We start from the raw sequence: 23,281 nt of genomic DNA on the forward strand, positions 1-23,281 counted from the left end.
TCAGTCAAAATGAAGTAGACCCTCTTTTCCAAACTTCTACCAAAGACTGATAAATGGGGACTTATTTTTAATCCTTCCCACCCACTCATTTTCTGGTCCATTTTTCCTCCTTGCAGCATTTGCTCTTGAGAGTGACACCTTTGCAGGGAAGCCTCCTTCTTTGTTTCTCTGGTAAAATGTCATTAATCATACTATCCATTTACATTTCCACAGCAATATAAATATTTGGTCATAAGAAGGATACAGGCAAATGTATTGCAATGTTTTGCAGCTAGAGTTGGAGTCTATGTGGACATGTGGCCCGCCTCTCAGTGAAGCAAAAGGCATATTACAAGCTGGTTTCTCAGCTGTGAAATGCCACTACTTAGGTCACATGCCTCAGTTAAAAAAACTGCCAGGAGCAACGCCTTCTCCTTGGCGGAGAGGCATGCCACCTGTCACCCAAAGCTGCCATCCCCTCTGGCATCTTGCACGGGTAACTTTGATTCACTTCTGCATATGGGGAGGTTGTGTTCTCTGCCTTTTGCAGCATATTTCTCCATGGTACTTATCTGGGGTGAATTCATTCTTGTGTTCATTGAATTGGGGATTATTGCCTGTACTCATGAAGGCCAAATCTTAATCTGGACGAATAGTTGTAACCTTGGGGATAGCTGTTGAGTGAAAATGTGAATTGTCTCACATGTGAAAAATGGCATATGACAGGCATATTTCCACTCAACACCTAGCTGTGATGCCACCCTTAGTGATATGCAAGATCACACTCTATTTCACTCTGTAATGACATGCAAGGATTCCTGGAAATCAGCCTTAGAGAGCACATATTCTGGATTCATTAGGGATCATGTTCCATCAGCTCCTTGATGGATCAGTCCATCAAGGACTACAAAAATGAAACATAATTTGTATCTTTATGAGCAGGTGAAACATTTCTTACAGCATGTACCTTATTTTAGATTTCCCCCTTTGTAAGGTCTGATATGGGGTTAAGCACAAAATAAATGCTTGATTAGTACATGTTGAATGAATAATCAAATGGTGGTTCTGTTAAAAGGTAATCTAAAAGGCATTTGTGCTGACTATGATATTGGAATCCTTTGGCTTCCTATTTTTCTATGAAGGAAATATTGAAAAACTGAAAATGCTCCATATTTATCAAGTATTGTCTGCCATAATAATGCCATCTTCACACAAGTATTGGACTTTAGAGTTTATAATGTGTTTTCTCTTTCATTTTGAGTGGTTCAAGAAAAAAGCTATATTAAAATATGTAGTTTCCTCAATTTTTTCAAATGTAATTCCCATTTTTTTTGCCATCTGCTCTTATCCTGGGTTGAATTGGGTCCTCCCAAAACAGTCTGAATCTTAATGCTCAGTTTTTCAAGATGTGACCTTCATTGGCAATAGGGTCTTTATAGAGGTAACCAAGTTAAAATGAGATCATTAGGATGGGCATGAATGCAATATGACTGTTGTCATTATAGAAAGGGGGGAAATTAGGGCATAGAGAGACATGCAAACAGGAAAAATACCTTGTATTTTTATTATTTTTATAATCTCTACATGAGGTAGAGACCGACTGGCACATCTTTATGCCATGAAATGCCTGATTGTCAGCAAATCACTGGAAGCTAGGAGAGAAACCTCAAACAGATATTGCCTCCCAACCCTCACAAGGAACCAATTCTGCTGATGTGTTGATCTTAGACTTCTGGCCTCCGGAACTATGAGACATAAATTTCTGTTGTTTTTGCCACATGGTTTGTACTTTGTTACAACAGGCATAGGAAATGAATTACAGGTCTCAGATTACTACATTGTAGAAGCTGGTGGAAGTTTAGTACTTCCTGAATGTGCTGAAAAAAACTAGTCTCTATAGTGCAGCTGATGATCATCTGTTTATGGACTATTAGTTGCTTACCCTTTAACTGCCTCCCCCTCATCTGACCCCCCCCCAAGAATGTGGTGACATTCTACTCATAAATGGTAATATAACTTAGATATCTGTTATTGTTGAAAAATAGTAATGATACCAGCACCATTGATTGAGCATCTATTGTGTGTCAGGCACTGTGCTGAGTGTTTTATGTATATTACTTCATTTTGTCCTCCCAACAACCTTCTAAAGTAGATACTGTTATTATTCTGGAAAGATTAAAAATGTTTTTCTGAGTTATACAGGTTTAAAAAAAGGGCAGACACAAGGTCAGTCTTATTCTAAAACCCAAGTGTCTGATTGCTGTATCATTTGTATAAAGAGGTACTACAATATTTAGCAGGCTTATGACTTTGGGTCTAGATATTGTCAGCATTTGAATGCCTATTTAAATGAGTAAGGAAATGTAAATGAAGGCAAAGACTATATAATCATAGGTCAGACAAGGTCTTAAAAAAGTCAGGTCCCTGAGCAAGATTGTATCCAACATACTTGCCTAGTTAATCAGGAGGACCACATAGTTCAGCCTATCACTACTTCAGAAAAGAGTAAAATGAGTTCCTTTTGGGTCTTCTTTTTCAGTTCTTTTTATGTTCAGCAATGTGTGTTCATTCTAAAGCTTGCTCCTGTTTGATTTTAGAAGGACGGACGGATATATCAGAGTGTGAAGATAGCTACATTATGTATCGTAATCACTATTAACCTTTTAATATGAATCTTTTCAGATTATTCTGTGTGGTTTATTCTTTATTTTTTATTTGTTTTTTTTTAAATTTCAAGCTGGTCTTGAATTCCTGACCCTGAGTTTGAGACCTGAGCTGAGATCAAGAGTTGAGTGCTTAACTGAGCTGCTCAGGTACTCCTGTGTGTGTGTGTGTGTGTGTGTGTGTGTGTGTGTGTGTGTTTAAATTAAATAAGGTATATGCTTTCTGTGAAAACTGAGATATACAAAACAATACTACCAAGAAAATGACAATTATCCATAATTCCAACTCCAGGAGATAACCAGTATTAGCATTTTCACATAAGATAGCTACATATTGATTTGTTCTAAAGCATATCTGACATTTCTTTAAAAACCTTCAGATTTGTTATTCCTGGAAACGATGTTAAAAAAACCATACCTTCTTTTTTCTGTGTCCAGAAAAATCCTATAATTAAAACAAACAATCAAACAAACATAGTTCTAGAAATGAAGGATAGTTTCCTCCCAGTGGGCAAAGGGGAAGAAAGGCTTCTCTCTGGAAATTTCTAAGGCTTTAGTACTTGGGGAGTTTATTACATTTTTAAATTTAACAATGGTCTAAACTAACTCATTCTCTAAAGTACAAACACTGCCAATTGATTTTCTAGTGGAGTGGTCCTGTGGAAGCCAGCCTTTCCTGTCTGGTCCCTAGTGTTATGGACACATGTTTATGAGATTCTTGGTTTGTTGTAGGAAGAATGCAGGTGTTAGGTTGGGTTGGACTGAATGAGCCCAGGGACCTGAGAAGCTGTGATTCTTTGAGTAGAGATTCATAGAGTTTATGGGTTTGTAACAGAAGTCTGACCATCCTTTCCTGGGAAATACCTACCAATGGCTTTGGCTCACCAATGGAACTTTCTCCGTTTGTTATTAGTTGTTCAGGCAGATGCATATTAAGCAGTGGGAGTATAAAGAAAGATTAGTGGTTAAGAGGGAGGTTTCTTATCTGCCAAATTTGAGCTATGTGACTTTAGGCAAAGTCTTTTAGCCTCTCAGTCTCATTTCACAAGTATGTGAACTAGGGATTGTAATTATACTCACTTCTCATGGGATTAAACAAGATAATGGCTGGCATATCATGAGAACTCAGTAAAACATGTACATGCAAACATATACACACATGCATACGTACACACACATACGTAAAAGCTGATAAGGTAGTGTTATATGGCATATTCTATTCTTGTTAGTTTCTCTTGGGAAGGAGTTTTCCTATCTTTGTAAATATAATACCTTCCAGAGTTGATATAGAATTTATTGGTATAGGGGAAAAAAGGAGGCCCCATACACTACTTTTTATTTGAGGAATTTTGAGTGTTTAATAAGCTCCTGTTAAAAGGAAGTACCTTTGGAAAGAATAGCAATTAACGCTATTTTTCAGTTACTACTCAGAGTTTTCAGATAAGCCTAGGGTCGGCATGGCAGAGTGGCCAAGAGGGGAGAGCTGATCCTGCACAGGCCAGCTGGAGGATATCAAAGGTTATTCCAATTTCACAATTTTTCTTTGGTTCTAGCTAGGAACATATGTATAACATTGTTTCCTGAGTTTCTGATGATCATCTTTAATCATTATCACTATCATTTCCTAAGGAGCCTTACATAATCTTGGTTTATATATAGTAATTGCTCCTACTCTCTACAAGTTTGAAATCTGAAATGGATCGCACTGGAAAGGAAACAGGGCTATCTAAGGTGGAGGCTTTAAGTCACATCAGTTTGATCCTCTGAAAGTAGATACTTGTGCTGGTTATAACTTTCTCGGGGGTAGGATTCTTTATTTGGTGTGGTATGGTGTGGTGTGTGTGTGTGTGTGTGTGTGTATGTATGAGTGATTCATGTAGTGTCTGTTTCAACTCCTTGTGCATAGATTGTAAATGTTAGTTGAAATAAATTGACCTTGTGAATTCAGAATTGTTTCTCAGTTTAGTGAGGCTGTGAGGAAAGATACTCTTCATTTGTCTTAGGGATTTGGGGGCATTTTCTGTACCCAAACATTCCAAAACATTATATTTACTTTATTACATTCGCCTTCCTTATATTTTTCTGGGCCATAAATTCAGTCTCTCTTCTGTTCATATCTCAAGGATTTACTTTTTACTTAGGGCAATTGTTCTCTTTTCTGGCTGCATATTGGACTCATCGGGGCATTGAATACCTGTAGATGCCTGACCTCACCTGTAGAGATTCTGCTGAAGTCTGGAAAGCAGGCACTGGTGTCCACACTCATGTGTGCAAGGCTCTTCCCAAGGGACACTGGGCCTAGAGGTAGAAAGAGAAGATAGCAGAGAGTGTGTCTGGCCCTGGAAATATAAAGGGTGTGCCTGTTTTGGTATCATCCAGCTTCACCTGTTCCATCCTACCTCACCCTGTATCCTGAGCCTGCTTGCCATCCTTGAGCACATGAAAAAAAAAAAAAAAAAAAAAAAAAGGATGCCCCCCTATTGAAGTCTTGGTGTTGGGACTCTCCTCTGGCAAGGCTCCATTTCCCTCATCTTTTAGTGGCTGGCCACTTCTTTCCATCCAGGACTTACTTGATTCAAATGTCATTTCCTTAGGAAGGCCTTCTCAACCTGACTTATCACTCTTCTCCTCTCACTTTCTATCCTACTGCTGTTTTATTTACTTAATGCCACTTATGAGTATCAGTAATTATCTCATTTCTGCAGTTGTGTACATATTTATTTTTAGTCTCACCTACTAACAGGACAGTGCTGTATTTCCAGAGCCTAGAACAGTGCTTGGCACACAAAAAGCTTGCAATAGATATTTTTGAATATCTGTTTGTAGCAAGAATAACAGCTGTATGTATAGACATTGCTAACTCTCTCTGGTATCTCTTCTCCCAGATTTAGTAGGATTCAACTCAGTACAATTCTCAGTCATTCATAGTTGGCCTCAAGATAATTTTTTTTCATATTCCTGATTTGAAAAGTGATTTTTAGTGTATAGCAGTTGAGGATATGAGGCTCAAAAACTTAAGCAATTTCTATTTGTCCTTTCAATCTTTCATTCATTCACTGAAAAATATTTATTGAGAATCTAGAATATAAGAAGCAAGGTTCAAGTTTTTCCCAGCACATGTCCAGAACTTGGATCTTGTGCTATGCTTGGCAATAATATGTTTTTCAATATGTATTTTCTGAATTTAACTCAACAGGGGCTTCAAAACTGATATACAAGTACTTTATATAAGGCTGTATAAGGTAGATGCAGGAGGAATGATTATAATGTAGATTATAGGGTAGAGTTAGAACTATCCTTTAGTAGGGATTTCATATTATCTATTCCAATGGCCTAATTTCATAGAAGAAGTTGAAGTCCAGAGAGGACAATAGTTTGCATTCCATGGATGCTTATATGATGAATAAAGAACTGACAGATTGAGTGGTGCTCAAGGTCAAGTGATTATTTCATGGCACAAGAGACATTAGAACCATGTTCTCAATCTGGGGCTCTTTTGTCCCTACCAGTGTTCCTCAAATAGATGTGACTAGAATGATCTGGGGATATTGGTACCTGCTGGTGGGGACTTGCATTTTTACCATCTCTCCCCCCAAGTAATTCTGTTGCAACAGCCAGGTTTGGGGACCACTATGTACACCATATTTTTAACCCATGAATTTGCCTCATCTATAATTGCAGAGATGAGGAGGTTCCACATAATATATGGAGAATACCACATAATATATGGAGAGACTTTAAAAAAAAACTATTGATTTTTGCTTAGCTGCACAGTATCAGTCTTTGAGTTAAATCTCAATAAACTAAAGACTTGCTTCTGACATTTGATTAAAAGCAACAGTTATTGAGTGTGAGGGATATAAAAATGAGTAAGACATGCTTCTTAATATAGACTCTTTAAATCCTGCTTAAACAGAAGGAAATAAGTCAAAGAATCCTGGTATTCCCTTGAATTTTAAATCACCATGATTTGTCTGGCTGCTGGCAAAATGTCTTGTACCTTATAAGGTACATAGGGATGCTTAATTTGTTCTGATTTATTGTTAAATGAAAGCAGCTTTTTACTTGCTCAAGCTTTTTACTTTACTATTGTAGAATTATCCACTAGATTATAAGTACCCAAAGTGCTCTTTCATTATTTATATTCTATGGGTGATTGGAAGAAGAAATGAGAAGGAAACACCATATTTTGTCCATCTCGTATTTTTATACTGAGCAGTAATATAATAGGTTTAATTATATCATAGGTGTAGTAATTATATAACAGATGTATTTGTTTATGGAGGTAAAATATCTATGGCAAATATGACTTCCCCTAAACAGTTTTCACTATCAATGCCTTATTTTTTTTTTTTTTTGCTCTATAAATGCCTTATATTTTATCCTAGGGTATCTGTAAGAATGTTGGGCCTGACATGTTTTATGTCAGGAAATGTAGAAATTCATTTCCCATATTTATGGAAAGGAGAAAGGGAACGAAGCATTTAGAGACAGTCAGTCATGAGACTCGAGGAAGCACTAGGAAGTTCAATGTCCACTGGGGAGCCATATTTGTTTTTATATTTATATTTTTATTTTTTTTAAGATTTTATGTATTTATTCATGACAGACACACACACACACACAGAGGCACAGACACAGGGAGAAACAGGCTCCATGCAGAGAGCCCAAAGCGGGACTCGATCCCAGGTCTCAAGGATCATACCCTAGGCTTGAAAGCAGTGTTAAACCTCTGAGCCCCCCGGGCTGCCCTGTTTTTATATTTTTAAATGATCTACCAGGAATGTTTCATAGCAAGTAAGGCAAGAATTCAATGACGGTGGATATGTGGATATTCTTTTCACTAGATGCTTACTGGGACCGGGAAATTGAAAAAAATGGATATCTGAGTCATTTTTGGTGTCACCAACAACCCTTGTCTGTTATAGCAGGGAAGATATGTGGGTGAGTGTGGAAGGCAAGTGACAAGGCAGGGGTGATTGTGGTGGGTGTGCGTGGGGAGAGAGCTGAGCATGGGCTAAGCTGAGATGGGGAGGAACAGACTTGCTTGCCTTGGGTCTAGGCCAAGTTTTCAGTACAGACAGGAACCTTCCTATCTTGCTTACATAGCATTCCTGGGGACCAGTACAATACCTGGCACTTATAAGCTGTTTAAAAATGGGTTAAATGAATGAATGTATGACTGTTGGCACAATGAAGTTTTGAGGAAGTTGAGATCTAATAAATAGAAGTAGGGAGGTTGAGATGAGTTTCTTGGTTCTAGCATCAGACTTTGCACATAATTGGCACTTGAGGAAGTTTGTGATCAGGCCTCCAACATTCATGTTGAGATCAGCATTATAGATTTTAATACTCTAAATGCGTTAGAATGAACTCGAGAACACTGAATTTTTTTTTATTTTTAGAGAAGTGTGCTTCTTTTTCATTTTTGATTTTTCAAAAAATAATTTTTCTGAGACAGAGAACTCATTTCACTCACAATTAGAGTTATTCTAAAATCATGATCCCCAGCCTCTAACATATTAACTTGCTTATTCCTTCTTTTATATATGCCAGGTTTTGCACTGAAACTCTGAGTACAAACCTAATGGTCTATCATGGGGTGGTATGTATTAGTGTTTGTGGGAATAGAATTTAAGGGTTGGGTAGGTGTGTTTATTTTCTGACAGCATGTAGGCAGCATGTAGAGCAATAAATAATTTCCCCCAGCAGCTGTAAAAATGGGTAATCTTTGATTTTGCATTGTTAGATAAAAGGGAATAAAAATGATCACCAACAAAAATGGGAATGTAACTGTAATGAAATAACTTGGGGAAATGGAAGTGGGATTGCCAGTGGTAAAAGAAATGCTGCTTCACCCTATATAGTGAATTTTAATGTTTTTTTTTTTAAATTTGTATACCTAAATTCATTCAATAAAAAAGGCAAAACAATTGAATTTAGTGAATCACTAAATTGGTTTGAAGAAATTAGAGACTAATCAATGAGAAAAACCTTCCAATAGATTCATTAGTTATTAACATATTTACTGTTTATATGAATTCAGTCTCGCTCAAGACTATACAAACTAGTTTTTGTGTGTCTAATCACTGTCAGATTGGAACTGCTATTTCTCATCTTTAGGACATAATGGAGCAGTTGATATAATATCTTTCTATAAAAGTAGTTACTTTTTACTTTACTTTTATTTTATTTATTTATTTATTTATTTATTTATTTTTTACTTTTTTTTTAAAGCAGCTTGCAGAGCAGCAGGAATCACAAACCCTAATGTCTACAGGAGAAGGCAGATGTGGATAAAAAAGAGTGGGGCTGACCTTGTGGGAAACTGAGGGAACAGAAGAGCAGGAGCCACGAGATCCACAGCTGTGGGAGACTGTGGGGCTACTGTCGGCAGAACGCTTATTTTAAGAAAAGCTAGAAACTGGAAATTCTATGTGAAATTGTCTCTATCTTTAAATTTCAGCCACTGGTTAATTTTTTAAAGCACCGCGCAGACCAAACAGAACTTGGTGGGCTGCCAGTTTGTGACCCTGGCTGCTGGTATGTGACCACTGCCATGGATAATCACATGTAGTATGAAGGACACATCTTTTAGGACCAGATATCCTGGATTCTAACTCAGCAAGAACTAAATATGGGGCCTTGGGCAAGTCACTCTCATTTTTAAAATTACGGATTTGGGCCAAATGATTTGTAATTTAGTGTCTTTTCAAGTTTAACAGCATCTATGATTTTATAAGGAGCAATAGCTGATCTTCACATTCATTACCATTCTTATTTTCACTGTGACTTACGTGGTTTCCCAAATATTTGAAATCTGCCTACTATTGTCCTCTTTGAGGATTGTTTATGAACATTTGTTGAAACTGACCAGAGAAAATACTGTCAACTTGTCTCTGAGTCTAAGCAAATTGTTAGCAGAGTTGCAGAACTTGGCTATCTCCTGCTGTAGTAAACATATTAATAAGCTCTCACCAGAAGAACTGTGAACAGATGCAGTTCTTGAAAACACAGTGTCCTTGTCACATTTACTTGTCTGTTTCTCCTAGTGAGGCAAGACTTGCTTGTGGTATCCTAGTAAACACTCCTTTTTCTCATAACCAGATCACAGTTCATGAATTCAGTAGAAACATCATTGTAACCAGTATCTTTAATGCACTTTAATGTATCTAAGGCAAGATACACAATGACATAAAATGACAAGGTTTTTTTTATGTCACATATTTTTTTAAAAAAATTATATTACCCAATTCCTTGGAGCCAGAACTAAGAATAATACATTGCTTTTGTAGCCACTTTTCAATGTGGAACTTTAGGTGCTTTAAATACAATAAATGTATCTACAACACATCTTACGTGGTCAACTGGGAATCATCCCCTGTTCAGTGAAATGACGATGACGTAGGCAAAACACATAAGCACCTCTTTCTTTTCTGATAACTAGTTGGGTGACCTTGAAAGTTGCATACCTTTCTGAATTTCCATTTCCTCACTGATAAAAATGCTGTTTAAAATATTTGCATCTCATAGAGTTGTCAGGATCACAAGAAACCAATTAGATGTGAAAGTACTTTACAAAACATAAAGCGTGGCGTGTCAGAGAGATAACATGCTAATCAATCACTTACCTCATTCAAACGTGAGGAATGGAAGTACAAATTGAATAAAGCAATTTGTTTTGCCCGCTGCAGCTCTAATTTTTTGGGATTTGGAATTGGCCTCCCTGTTATATCCTTGCTCCCTTCTTTTTAAAACCATCTCTCATATCTCAACAGCTTAATTAATTTGTATCACTGGACATATGGAATTAAACCTGGAATCTTAGAGAAAAAAGAATTTGTTCCTTAAAGGACCTTAAACATAATCCTTTGGGTTTACTCTTTATTTATTTATTTATTTATTTTAAATATTTTATTTATTTATTCATGACAGACACAGAAAGGGAGAGGCAGAGACACAGGCCTAGGGAGAAGCAGGCTCCATGCAGGAGCCTGATGTGGGACTTGATCCCGGGACTCCAGGATCACGCCCTGGTCTGAAAGCAGCGCTAAACTGCTGAGCCACCCTGGATTTACTCTTTAAAAAGAATTATATGTTGGGGTGCCTGGGTGGCTCAGCAGGTTAAGTGTCCAACTCTTGATTTTAGCTCAGGTTGTGTTCTCAGGGTTGTGAGATCAAGTCCCACTTTGGGCTCTTGGCTAGGTGTGGAGCCTGCCTAGGATTCTCTATCTCCTATTCCCTCTGCCCCTCCCTGCTTGCATTCTCTCTCTCTCTCAAAAAATAAAAATAAAAAAGAGTTTTATGTTTAACCTCCACTTCCTTTCCTTCTTTATGGACTTCATCCAGTTTTTCCACATTAAGTGTTAGAATTGAAGAGCTTGAGAGATTGTAATGTCACCTACAGAATTATTTAGAGAATATATTATCACTCTGTTCACTTAATCTTACATAATAAACAATTTACTGAGTTTCTACCTAGTTTCAATTTCTATTATCTAAAATGGTGGCATGATATGCAAATACTGGATTCATTAAATTTTCCTTCATTTTAAGCAATTATGATCTTTCTGGTCCTTTTTTGTTTTATTTTTTCCCTCAAATATATCCAGCAGTGTGCTAATCCCCAGAAAAGTGCTCAAAAACACTGACTTATAGCAATTGTTGATTTCCATGGTGTAAATCCTACCACCATATTGGTTTCAAGGTAGTGACTTTATGTCACTGAACATGGCGCTGGGAAGAGATAATGCCCAACTGGATCTCATAAGCCAGAGTGAGCAGCTCCAGCTCATAATGATACAGTGCAATGATAAATGTATTAGTCAATATGGAAAAGAAAAGCTCTAAGTATGTTTTTGTCATTGACTTATTATTTATAAACTATACTTAATATTCATATAATATTTCATGCAGTCAATAGGATGTACTTATTATATATAGTTACATAATGGTTTTCATATTTTAATGGGATGAAATAAATATATTCCTGGATTTAAAGATTACTTTTTTTCATTTGATTTTTTCTCTAGTTACAATGAGTAACTATTTTATTTTATTATTTTATTTTTTTATTTTCACTAGCTTCAATGTCTAAGTAACATATCATTTTTAAAAATATATTTTATTTATTTATTCATGAGAGAGAGAGAGAGAGAGAGAGAGAGACAGAGACAGAGACAGAGACACAGGCAGATGGACCAGCAGGCTCCATGCAGGGAGCCCGACGTGGGATCGATCCTGGGTCTCCAGGATCAGGCCCTGGGTTGAAGGTGGCGCTAAACTGCTGAGCCACTTGGCTGCCAAAGTAACATATCATTATATCTTTAAAATATTTCAGAGCTTACTTTAGTCATGTTCTATCATCCATTTCCTGATGATATGGTTCTTACTACATCTCAGAGTGTACATCATGGAGTGATTTTTTTTTTTTTTTTTTTTTTTTTTTTTTTTTTTTTGGTAGAAGAGGCATTTTGGTATCATAGGTTCTGAGATGTCACATGTCAGAGTCCCTTAAACCTCTGAATCAGTTGCTTCATTGTCTTTTGGTCAACATTGTCACAGGAGAAAAGTATTTGGAAATCCCAGTTTTATTTCTTTTGTAGTTGAATTTATTTTCTTTTGGCCTAGAGTTCATTGGCCAAAAGAACTTTCATTTATTATTGAGACAACAATAAAGCTTGCCACTATGTGTCTAGGCTGTCAAAGGTGTTTTTTTCTTCGCATTCTGTGTGTTACCTTGTAAATTCTCTCAGTTTCCAAGTCTTCCACTAGTCGATTTTGCTGTTCCATTTGTGATCATTTCTACTGCCTTGTCGTCTTTTTTGTCAGACTGCTCTTCTATGTCTCGCCCTGCAAATAACTTTTAAATTCTGTGTTTTATTTTTCTTTTCTAATTTTTTGTTTAATATTTAAATTTGTCCACTGTATCACTAATATAGCCTTCAACTTTGGTGGCTTTCCTTTTTTTTTCCTCCAATGTGATATTTTTTGATATAATACGCTAGTTTTCATAGAAATGATATCTTTTTAAAGATTCTTTTATTTTTTAAATTTTTATTTATATTTTTCAGAGAGAGAGAGAGAGAGTGAGCAAGAGCAAGCAGGGGGGGAGGGGCAGAGGAAGAGAGAGAAACTCAAGCAGCTCCTTCCTGAGCACAGAGCCTGGTGTGGGCTCCATCTCACAACTCTGAGATAATGACTTGAGCTGAAATCAGCTCAGACGTTTAACTGACTGAGCAGCCCAGGAACACCTAAAGTTCTCTTTTTAAACATCAAGTAGATATTTTCTAAAATTGCCTTACATTTCCTCAAAAAAAAAAAAAAACACAAAACTATTTTTGAGGCTCCCCATGCCCTTACCATGACTTCAGAGAGTTGTTAAATTTTTTCTGTGCTACATATTTTCTTTCATGAACCCATGATGACTATTTTTCCCATTGCCCCTCTCTGAGTGGGGGTGAAGTCTGGTCGGGTCTGACAGGTCACAGCAACTGACAGGCATAACTTTCCTTAGAGCCACCACTGTCCACTCCTTTGCGAGCAACCTGTGCTTGCAGACCTGAGATTAGAGGGCAGCCTGACTTCAGGGCACTTGGCAGAGCCTCCAGCACAAAGTATCATTAGCAGCAGAGCAGGCACTCAGCAAACGCTAGGTTTTCCTCCTCCTTGAGAAAGAGCTGGTGGGAATTCAAGTTGAGGAGAGAAATCTTTGATACGGATAAAAGGACCTCAGACTGCTACTTATTATACAGCTTCCTAATCCAGTCCCATCAATATGAGAGTTTGTAGGAATGTTGACCATGTTCTAGAAGATCATTTTCTTTGTGTTAATTGATTTCCAAACTTATTGAGAATTTTTTTTCTCAATTTGGATATTTTCTTGGACATTTTAATGGTGACTTGGGAAGGGAGTTTTTCATTGCTTTTATCTTATGTGTATAATCTCAGTATTGCTTCTCCTTAGAAAAAAATTCTTGAATTTTGTTTGCTTAGTTTTCTATCTCATAATATTTTACTTATGCACTTCCACATACAAAATCAAGCCAGCTGATTTTCTGGAACTATATTTTAGGCTTTTATTTTAGCACAGCCATCATTTATAGGCTGCATGATTTATTATTCTGTGTATCAGTGTTATGATCCTTATTGTTCCTCTTATTTGCACACTGAGGTCAAGGACAGTCATACATACCACACTGGAATCACTGCAGATCCTGATTAATAGCATAGAAGTTAATAATACTTAAATACATTGAATATTCAAGTATAGTCAACAGATTATCTATGCTAATTAAGAGATGCAATGTCACAGAAATGGAAAGCAATCCAGAAACCATTTCTCATTATTTTGAATTCATATGCATTAAAGCTTTTCCTTGGTTCATATTTCCACAATTACAGGTTCACCTAAGCTTACCTGCAAACTAGCTTGGATTCTCTAAATACATACCAATTATCTAGATTAGCATACTGGTTCAAAACCAAAAGGAAAAAATAACCCAGAATATAAAAGTCAAAATGGATAATTCTCAAAATGGATACTCTGTAAATAAGAATTGGCAAGTCTTCCCTAAGAATTTTTAAGAGTTTCTAGAGTGGTATATATGTGTGCATGTGTGTGTATGTATTTGTCTGTATTGAAGGTTGATTAGTATGAGAATGATATAGTTAATTAATATAATGAGAATTCTATTTTTCCTCCTTGTCAAATTGAATGATCAAGTTGTTACATGGTTTTCATCTTAATTCATTAAAACTTATTTTTATGAGTTACTTTAACTTAAACTCTGATTGGGTGCTTGGGTGGCTCAGTTGGTTAGGCATCTGCCTTCGACTCAGGTCATGATCTCAGGGTCCTGGGATCGAACCCCACATCTTCATCAGGCTCTCTGCTCAGGGGGAGTCTACTTCTCCCTCTCCCCCTCCCCACTCCCACTCATGCTCTCTCTCTCTCCCTCAAATAAATAAATTCTTCTAAAAAATAAAATTCTTTGATTAATAAATACATTAAACAATATGTAAACTCTGCAATTATATACTAGTATGCTATTCAAGTTTTCTCCATTTTCAGAAAATATTCAAATACAAGACATTTATATCAAAATTCAGTTGAATTATTTTGTACTAAAATGTGGCACTTTTCCTGATTCTTAGTGTATAATATCTGTTCTACTTTCTTGATCCACTAATTTCTAATTTCCCTCTTTTACTCTCCCCCCACCGCCCAAAAACAAAAAAGTAGGGGTCAGACCTATCCTTTTTAATTTTTTTTATGGTGATTTTTTTTTATCTATTTAATGATCCTGATATGTACAGATTTTTTTCTTGGTATTAGTCTTACACTTAACAAGTCATTAATATGTAAGTACTAGATGGCAATTTATACACTGTTTTACCTTATTAGAGATGGTTGCCAAAGTTGCTAGTTTGTTTTAAAGCTTTGAATTTATCTTGTTTAATACTTCTTTAACATTTTATTTTAAAACTATTTTAATATAAAAAAGTACAGTAAATCACTGTTTAAGCCTGTGTCATCTAGGAAAACCATCTTTTGGTTCTGTACTCTACTTCAATCCCAAACTACTATTTTAAATGCAGGGGAGAATCTTCTTAATGTGAGTGCTGTAAAAAAAATATGTTCAAAATTTTCTCTATTATTAGCTTCTTATTAATTTTCATGGTTGGCTTTGGAAGAAAATGTAATAATTCAGTGCAGATGTGGGCTCAGACTGTGTGTTAACACACTGAGATCTAGCTTTACTCAGTATCCCAAAGCCAAGTGATGAGGCAGTCCTGCACAGTTTCTAGAACTGCCTTTGGTCCAAATCCAGACTCTGCCAATTACTAGACAAGTTCTTTAACCTCTCTGTGCTTCTATTTCCTTATCTGTCAACTGGGGATAATAATCATGTCACCCTTAAGGTAATTAAGTGACAATTAAATGAAATCATGCCCAGCACACAGTACCTTGTTGTAGAGTTTGTTACCATTATTATGACTCATCCTGTAAAACTGAGATACCCTATGTAAATTTTGTAGCCAAAAAGGACATTTATTGACCTGTGCTGCTGGGCATGGCCTCTTCAGTTCTGTGAGCAAGAGGAGAAGCATGATCTCCCACTCCTGATCCATATGGAATGAGATTCCCAATGTCAAGAAGGTAATAGTCCAGGTAGGATAAGGTAGAAGGAATGTTGGGCAAGTAGAAGCGATAGGTGTCCACTCTATATGCAGAAAGGCTATAGGAATCATAAAGGAAAAGAACCAAGAAGAGTGGTCCCCATGATCAGAAGTACTGTTTTGTGAAAGAAGGATTAGTCTTGTTCCTTGTATTATAGAGGTTGAAAATGGGGCACTTGGATAGAAGTTGCGGACATCCAATTCCTCTAACCCAGAGGAAACAAACAAACTAGAATTCTAAACTGGGGAGCTTCTCAGTTGGTTAAGTGCCTTCGGCTCAGATCATGCTATCCGGGTTCTGGGATCGAGCCCTGCATAAGGCTCCCTGCTTGGTGGGGAGTCGCTTCTCCCTCTCCCTTGCTGTGCTCTCTTTCTCTCAAGTGAATAAACAAAAAAAAATATTTAGAATTCTGAAATGGAATGAATTGTATCATAGGGGTGTGAAATGCCTGTTGCTGGTAAAGACTTTTAAACAGAGGTCTAAAATTACTTGCTAAAGAGGAGGTCAATGTAATAACAGATAGGGAGGGATAACAGTAAAAATGTCTAATTCTAGGACTCCTGCAAATGTGGGACCTTTAGAAGGCATTGTCAGGTCTTTGAGACCTTGCTCTGCTAATTATGGTTGTTTGGCACTCAGTACTCCAAAATTTAATAGAAAATGTTGACATTTTTATTCAACATTTGATTTCCCTGAGCTATAGTTTGGATGGGATTTTATTTTGTCTTTCATATTTAACTACATACAGTCTGATCCATGCTTATCAATGCTTACTAGAGACAAGAAAAGTCCAGAAACATTGCTAATTCTTAGAGCTCATTTTGCCTAATAATAGCAGCTGTCTAGAGAACTAGTAAGTTTCTGGCACGATACCTTCCTTAGATTCTGGCATCAATAAATTTTACTGAGAGAACAATTTGGTTTATTAATTGATCTTATGTTAGTGAAATAAATTAGCTCATCAGCAATGAAAATAAAGTCCTGGCAGAGAGTAAAACAGGAATTGGAAACTTGGTTATTGTGTATTTTTTGCTCAAATATGTATTCAGTATGATACATGCCTTAAATCTTCTATGGAAATAGGCAGTATGTAAATTAAATGTCCCTGTCATTTTAGACATATTCCAGCCACTATTATTATAAAGAGGTCTGTTTTGTTTCTACCTTGGTAATACTTTGCTTATAATTTAGAGTCAATTTTCAAAAATAGAAATGTTGGCATGTTTAAACTTTATTTGAATGAGAGAGGTAAAATTGATAAAATAACTATTATGATTGTCCAAGTAGGAAACAGGTAAATAAAGTAAAATAAATAAGTAAAAATAGAAAAGAGTTAAATAAGTAATCAAACATGATTCTTAGTAAAGTTATTTAAAATCATCTTAAACTATTTAAATGATTTCAAAATAGATTGTAATTAACCTATCACAAGCTCTTTTTATAAAAATGAGAGCATAGGATAAGGACTAGGTTTAGATTTTCCTTTATTATAAAAAGCCAAGTTAAATTCTTAAAACAAGCAAATAAGGATCAGAAGATGAAAGGAATCCCATTAATGACTCAGCAAATAATTCTTACAGGGCTGTTACAAGTCAGTTTCCCAAACTTCACATGTTTATATTATGACATGATAAAATGAATCATGACTTTTACAACTCTAAGAATAGGGAAAATGATCTGATTTTATGTCTTATTTTCTCTGATTTCATTTTGCTCAACTCTAAACATGTTATTCTAGGGTTTGAAGAGAGAAAAAATAAAGCTCTTTGTGTTTTAAAAGGCTTATTTATAGCTTCCCTGCAAAACAACTCTTGATTATTGGCAATAATTGGCAGGATCATGGCATATGTAATTTAAATACCATAAAGTCTCTAAATAATTCTTTTTAGATTTGTGATGTGATAAAGAATGTCATTGCATCCAATATTTCTGTCATTTTTTCTCTCTCATCCTGAGTTAAAATTAAAATCTATTTGTAATATAGGGAGAGAAGACCCAAAAATGTGGTAAGTCATGAGAAATGCCTATTTGGAATTAAAGTCTAGGCCATAGCTAAACTAAAAACTTTGTAATTAGATAATCATTAAATGATCTGTCTTGGAAAACATACATGCTGTGAACTCATGGTACAGCCTACCAAGTTGAGAGTAATATCAAAAGAAAACCATCTATATCATGGATCAGAGAGCACAAATAGGAAGTAGTAAAGGCAAATAAGCGACTTGAATATCTTGAGGTTCTAATTCTTTTTTGTGATTACAATTACTTACCTGAACAAAACATGATTTTTACCCAATAGCACTTCCTTATTAAAAAAAACCTTACATATATAATCCAGTAATCATTGAACATCATTTGATAATTGCATATATTTTAAAACTGTGTTTTGAAAATGTAGTCAGTTTCTTCAAACATTTTAATACAAAATTCATGTATTAGATTGGTTGTGGATTCCTCTGCTTCTATGTGTTTCTTATGAGGTTTCTAAATTTCTAATAGCCCTTAATCTATTGAGTTTTTGATCTTTCTGATCAGTGGGCCCCAAACATCAAAATCACATGTGGAATTCTGAAATATAGACACTCTCAGACTTCATTGTAGACCCACTGAAGGAGACTATTCAGAAGTGGGGTGCCAAGTTATATATTATTATTATTTAAAAACATTTTCTTGTGAACATTGTCATTTTTTTATGTTTGGGAACACTTGATCCTGTACAACTCTTAGGACACTTACTGTGTCTTAACGTCACGGTCATTTTTGTACATTTAATTAAATCTTCTTTATCAGATTGCAAGCTTCTGAACAACAATGCTCATATAACATTATATTAATGTTGAGCTTTTAAAAATTTTCTAAAATAACTTTCGTGTGTTAAACATTAAAAATATTTCTATGACTGATTCTAGGTTGTCTTACCATAAGTAAGAGGAATATGAAATAGCTTTTAAATATGTAAATCATATTATAATATAATAAAATGTTTTTTATTCCATTTATAATTGTTAATACCAATTACTCAGATTCCTTGGAGGGCAGTTTTAGTCATATCTACTGGCTTTCTTGTAGTCAGCGCCCAACCCATAGAATTCTTTTATTTATTTATTTTTTATTTATGATAGTCACACACAGAGGGAGAGAGAGAGAGACAGGCAGAGACACAGGCAGAGGGAGAAGCAGGCTCCATGCACCGGGAGCCCGACGTGGGATTCGATTCCGGGTCTCCAGGATCGCGCCCTGGGCCAAAGGCAGGCGCCAAACCGCTGCGCCACCCAGGGATCCCTATAGAATTCTTTTAATAAAGTCCATTAGTTAAATTTCTTTTTACCCTTTGCTGTGTTTAAATAGCAAATACGATTCCATGTTGAATTTAAAATATAACTCAACATTTTCACATGATGAAGGATTTTTTAAAGAATTTTTTAAAAATTTTTATTTATTTATGATAGTCACACAGTGAGAGAGAGAGAGAGGCGCAGAGACACAGGCAGAGGGAGAAGCAGGCTCCATGCAGGGAGCCCGACGTGGGATTCGATCCCGGGTCTCCAGGATCGCGCCCTGGGCCAAAGGCAGGCGCCAAACCGCTGCGCCACCCAGGGATCCCGATGAAGGATTTTTAACGTTGTTTTGTGAAAGTTATGAAAAATCCTGGGAAGCCAACGAAACAAGTCATTGAGCTTGAGTGAGTGAGTGTGTGTGTTTTGTATCACCACCACTGTTACCACTAACTTTCCTACCATCATTTACTATATGCTGACTGTGATATGCTGACTGTGATAAAGGTGCTTTTAATATATAAGCTCATTTACTCTTATCTTTTTTAAAGATTTTTATTTATTTATTCATGAGAGACACACACACAGAGAAGCAGAGACAGAGGCAGAGGGAGAGAGAAGCAGGCTCCATGCAGGGAGCCCGATGTGGGACTCCATCCCAGGACTCCAGGATCATGCCCTGAGCCAAAGGCAGACGCTCAACCACTGAGCCATCCAGGCGTCCCACTCATTTAAGTCTTTATAAAATTCTACTAGTAAAAGGTTTTTCTGCTATGTTCCAGTGCCTGTGTTTGGCCTTGGGGAAGTCAAGACAAATAGGACCTGGTCATTACCCTTGAGTTTATAGTCTCATAGAGGGCCCTCAAAACATTTCATCTTTTCTTCCATGCTCTTAAAGTTATTTTTTCCTTTAACAAGTTTATTTTTTTAATGATCATCTGGACTAGTCTTTAATGCCATTTAAATATACCCAAGAAAATTGTTCTCAAGCTTAAAGCATAAAGAACATAATTGAGAGACTATATTAGGAAGAGATGGGCACATTTTGAGCCCTTACTATGCATGATTTCATTTAATACTCACAACAAACTTGTGGCATGTATTTTATATAAGATTTATGAAGGGGAAAAATGAGGCTCATAGATGTTTAGAGAGAATGCCAAAGGTCCCCTAACTTGTAAGTAGAAAATGCCAGGATTTTAATCTTATCCGGAAGCATCCAAAGCCTTTACATTTCCTTTGGAATCATGCCATTTCTGTCTCTCACATGGTTTTGGTGCCTGATTTCTTGTCTGGCAACCATGAAAAAAGGAGAGTTCTCTAGGTAATCTGGGATTTATACAGCAGCAGCAGCAGCAGCAGCAGCAGCAAGTTTTGCTATTATATGAGGTAGAGTAGTAGAATCTATATTAAAATACTTTAAAGATGTTAACGTAAGACATAGCAAAACCAGACTTAAATAAACTTGTTTCTGACATCCATCTCATAAGAAATGCTGCTAAACCTATTTGTCAATTCCTGGCAGCAGAATCCGGACTTACTAGTCATTCACAAATCCACTTGATTCAAGGGTTTCTCTAAATGATGACCTGGAAGACTTATTAGCTTGAGACTTTATGACATTAATATTAGTTGAAAATGGCTGAATTTACACCATGAAATGAAGACTATAGACATTTACCTGAAGCAATCATAAATAAATACTATCAGGCAACGTTTGACTGAAATGTCTAGTACTGATTCAGTAACTATTGAGATACACAGCCTTAGGGGGCTGGGAGAAAACACCTGCTTTTGGTCTCTGGATTTCTTTTCCAAATTTGTGAGTCCTTCTCTTTATTCATGCTGTTCTTGTCTCACTCTGGTTTGGTTCTTTGCATCAAGGTTATTATTTTATCGACAAGAAATTCTTGGGCTTTGTCCATGTGATTATTATTCAGAGGTCACTTTAAGTACAGAGTGTTTCTCTATTATCTTTAAAGGGGGGTTACTTCTTCTAATACACTTTGTGTTAGATAATTTCCAACTTAGTTCTTTGATATAGCACTCTAGCACTGCCCTGGACTATTATCCACTGCCCTCATGTTCTTCTCTGTGGTAAAAGGAAAGGATTTTACTTTCCACAGAAGAAATTCCAAATAGAAATCCAAATTAGAAATGGATCTCATGTTAGGCAGAACTACAGAAGCCATGTTATCTTGGGCTTAATATTCTGGCATGGCTTCATTCACATAGGCAGTTCTGGAGTTTTACTCTAATCTTATTTCTCCTATAATCCCATGGGCTGAAAAAGCAAGACTTTTCTTTAAGAGAAACGAAGCTTTATTAAGATTTGTTCCTTTTTAGTTGTCTTATGTTGGGTCACCAGGAAGCAGACTCTGAGACGGAGATTGTACTGCAGGAAGTGTATTAGGGATGCTTTGGAATCCACAACTGTGAGGAAATGTGAAGGAAGGAAAAAGGATTGGGTAGAGGGATGTGGTGTGGTCACAACAAAGCCATGGTCACCAGACAGGTAGCTCTGCAGCTCAAGTATTGAACCCATCAGAGTTATATTCAATTAGGGCGAGGGTCTGAGTCTTCATACCTCTGCATTTTTATTGGTGGTAGGCTGCCCTTGAAGTTGACCTTGAGTGAGGGAACTCTTTCAGTGGAGGCAATTCTGGAAAAAGGTTGACAGCCGAGAATTGTTTCAATAACTAAGGAATAAATCCTTCATTGCTAAAGACAGGATCTTGGCAGCACAATGCAGCATCCATGACACTAGTATTTCATGAAGAAGAAATAACGACATAGATTAAACCAACCTTTCTCAACCTTTCAAAATCATTCCTCCTCTTGATAAACATAGAATGTGGCTCTGATATGTCTGAAGGAGGGCTAGCTGGCTTTGGACCGATAATCTGCACACGTTGCATATTTCCATTGGATGAAAGTATATTACACCCTGATATTTATTAGGGGATATGTATTTTCTTTCCCTTCTAATTTTCCTTCTCAGCCACCCCTATCCAAAGTCTGAACTGTAACATTTTCTGATATTTTCTTCAAAATACCAGGATAAAATCTGCACAGCAATGTTGTGTTATCCCTCCCTCTTTTTGTACATTATTCTATAATATCCAGAACATTTGCCAGCACCATACCAAATGCTCACAAAAGATCAGGTGATTAATATGAAAAGCAGGAACCAATAGTTAGTATCTACTTTTACTGTCAAAGGCTTTTAGTAGGGGTCTACATCAAAAGTAAGGTAGATAAATAATCAGAACCTAAATTGAGTTTTTTTTTTGGTCCTGAAAAAAATTGAATTGCTACTAATTATGAGATCAAATGGCATAAATAGCTATCACAGACATATTATAAAGGAATCCATGCTAAAATATGAGGATTACTAATTCATGCCAGATAGAGGAAGGAATAGATGGTGTGGGTGAGAGAAAATTAATTCTAAAGCAAAAGACAATGACTGTTAAAGGATCAGAGCAGGAATTGATGATGAAAGCAGAAACTCTTTATAAATTTCTGAAAGCACTTGATATATTCACCAGCAAGCATTCATTGTTTATGATGTGCTAGGTGCCTGGGATACAAAGATGAATATAGAATGCTGCCTACTGTCAACCAAATTGTTTTCTGGTGATTATGCACAGAGAAAATGTGCAAAAGGGTCTCAGTGGCCACCTTAATATGTGTGTCCAGATGCTTACTCTGTTACTCCTCTAACTTTCCCACTTTCTACTCTGTCCCTATTTGAGATTAATATGATGTTAGTTAAATATATATGGAGTAAATGCAATTATATATTATGTAATAAGTATATTTAGATATCTCAGCATTCACTTATTAGCTCTGGGGATACCTATTACTGTGATCAGAAGGACTGGGAAGAAATTGACAGCTCTGCAATGAGAAGATTAGCCAGTTTTTATGTTAGTTTGTTGACCTTAGTGGCTGGAAGGGGGTATCCAGCACTAAAGCTGAGTAAGTCGAAATATTTTCAGTGTGGGCTAAGACATTACAAGGGTTTAGAAGAAAACATTCTAAAGTACCTTTTCTTATGAAGAAGAGGCTTGCACTTTTGAGTAAAGTGTAATGTAGTAAAATGTGAAAGAAGGGGATAAGTCAAAAGCCTCCATCACAGGGGTGCTTGGGTGGCTCAGTCAGTTAAGCAGCCACCT

At 36.4% G+C, this 23,281-nt stretch overlaps 1 protein-coding gene across 7 annotated transcripts in view; it reads left to right on the forward strand.

Annotated features, from left to right (window-relative positions):
- The window catches only part of GRM1 (glutamate metabotropic receptor 1), a 387,866-nt gene that overhangs the window by 21,022 nt on the left and 343,563 nt on the right, over positions 1–23,281 (forward strand). The gene's annotated exons all lie outside the window — the stretch shown is intronic.

This window comes from Canis lupus, chromosome 1 (genome assembly GCF_048164855.1).
Source record: "Canis lupus baileyi chromosome 1, mCanLup2.hap1, whole genome shotgun sequence".
Classification (NCBI taxonomy): Eukaryota; Metazoa; Chordata; class Mammalia; order Carnivora; family Canidae; genus Canis; species Canis lupus.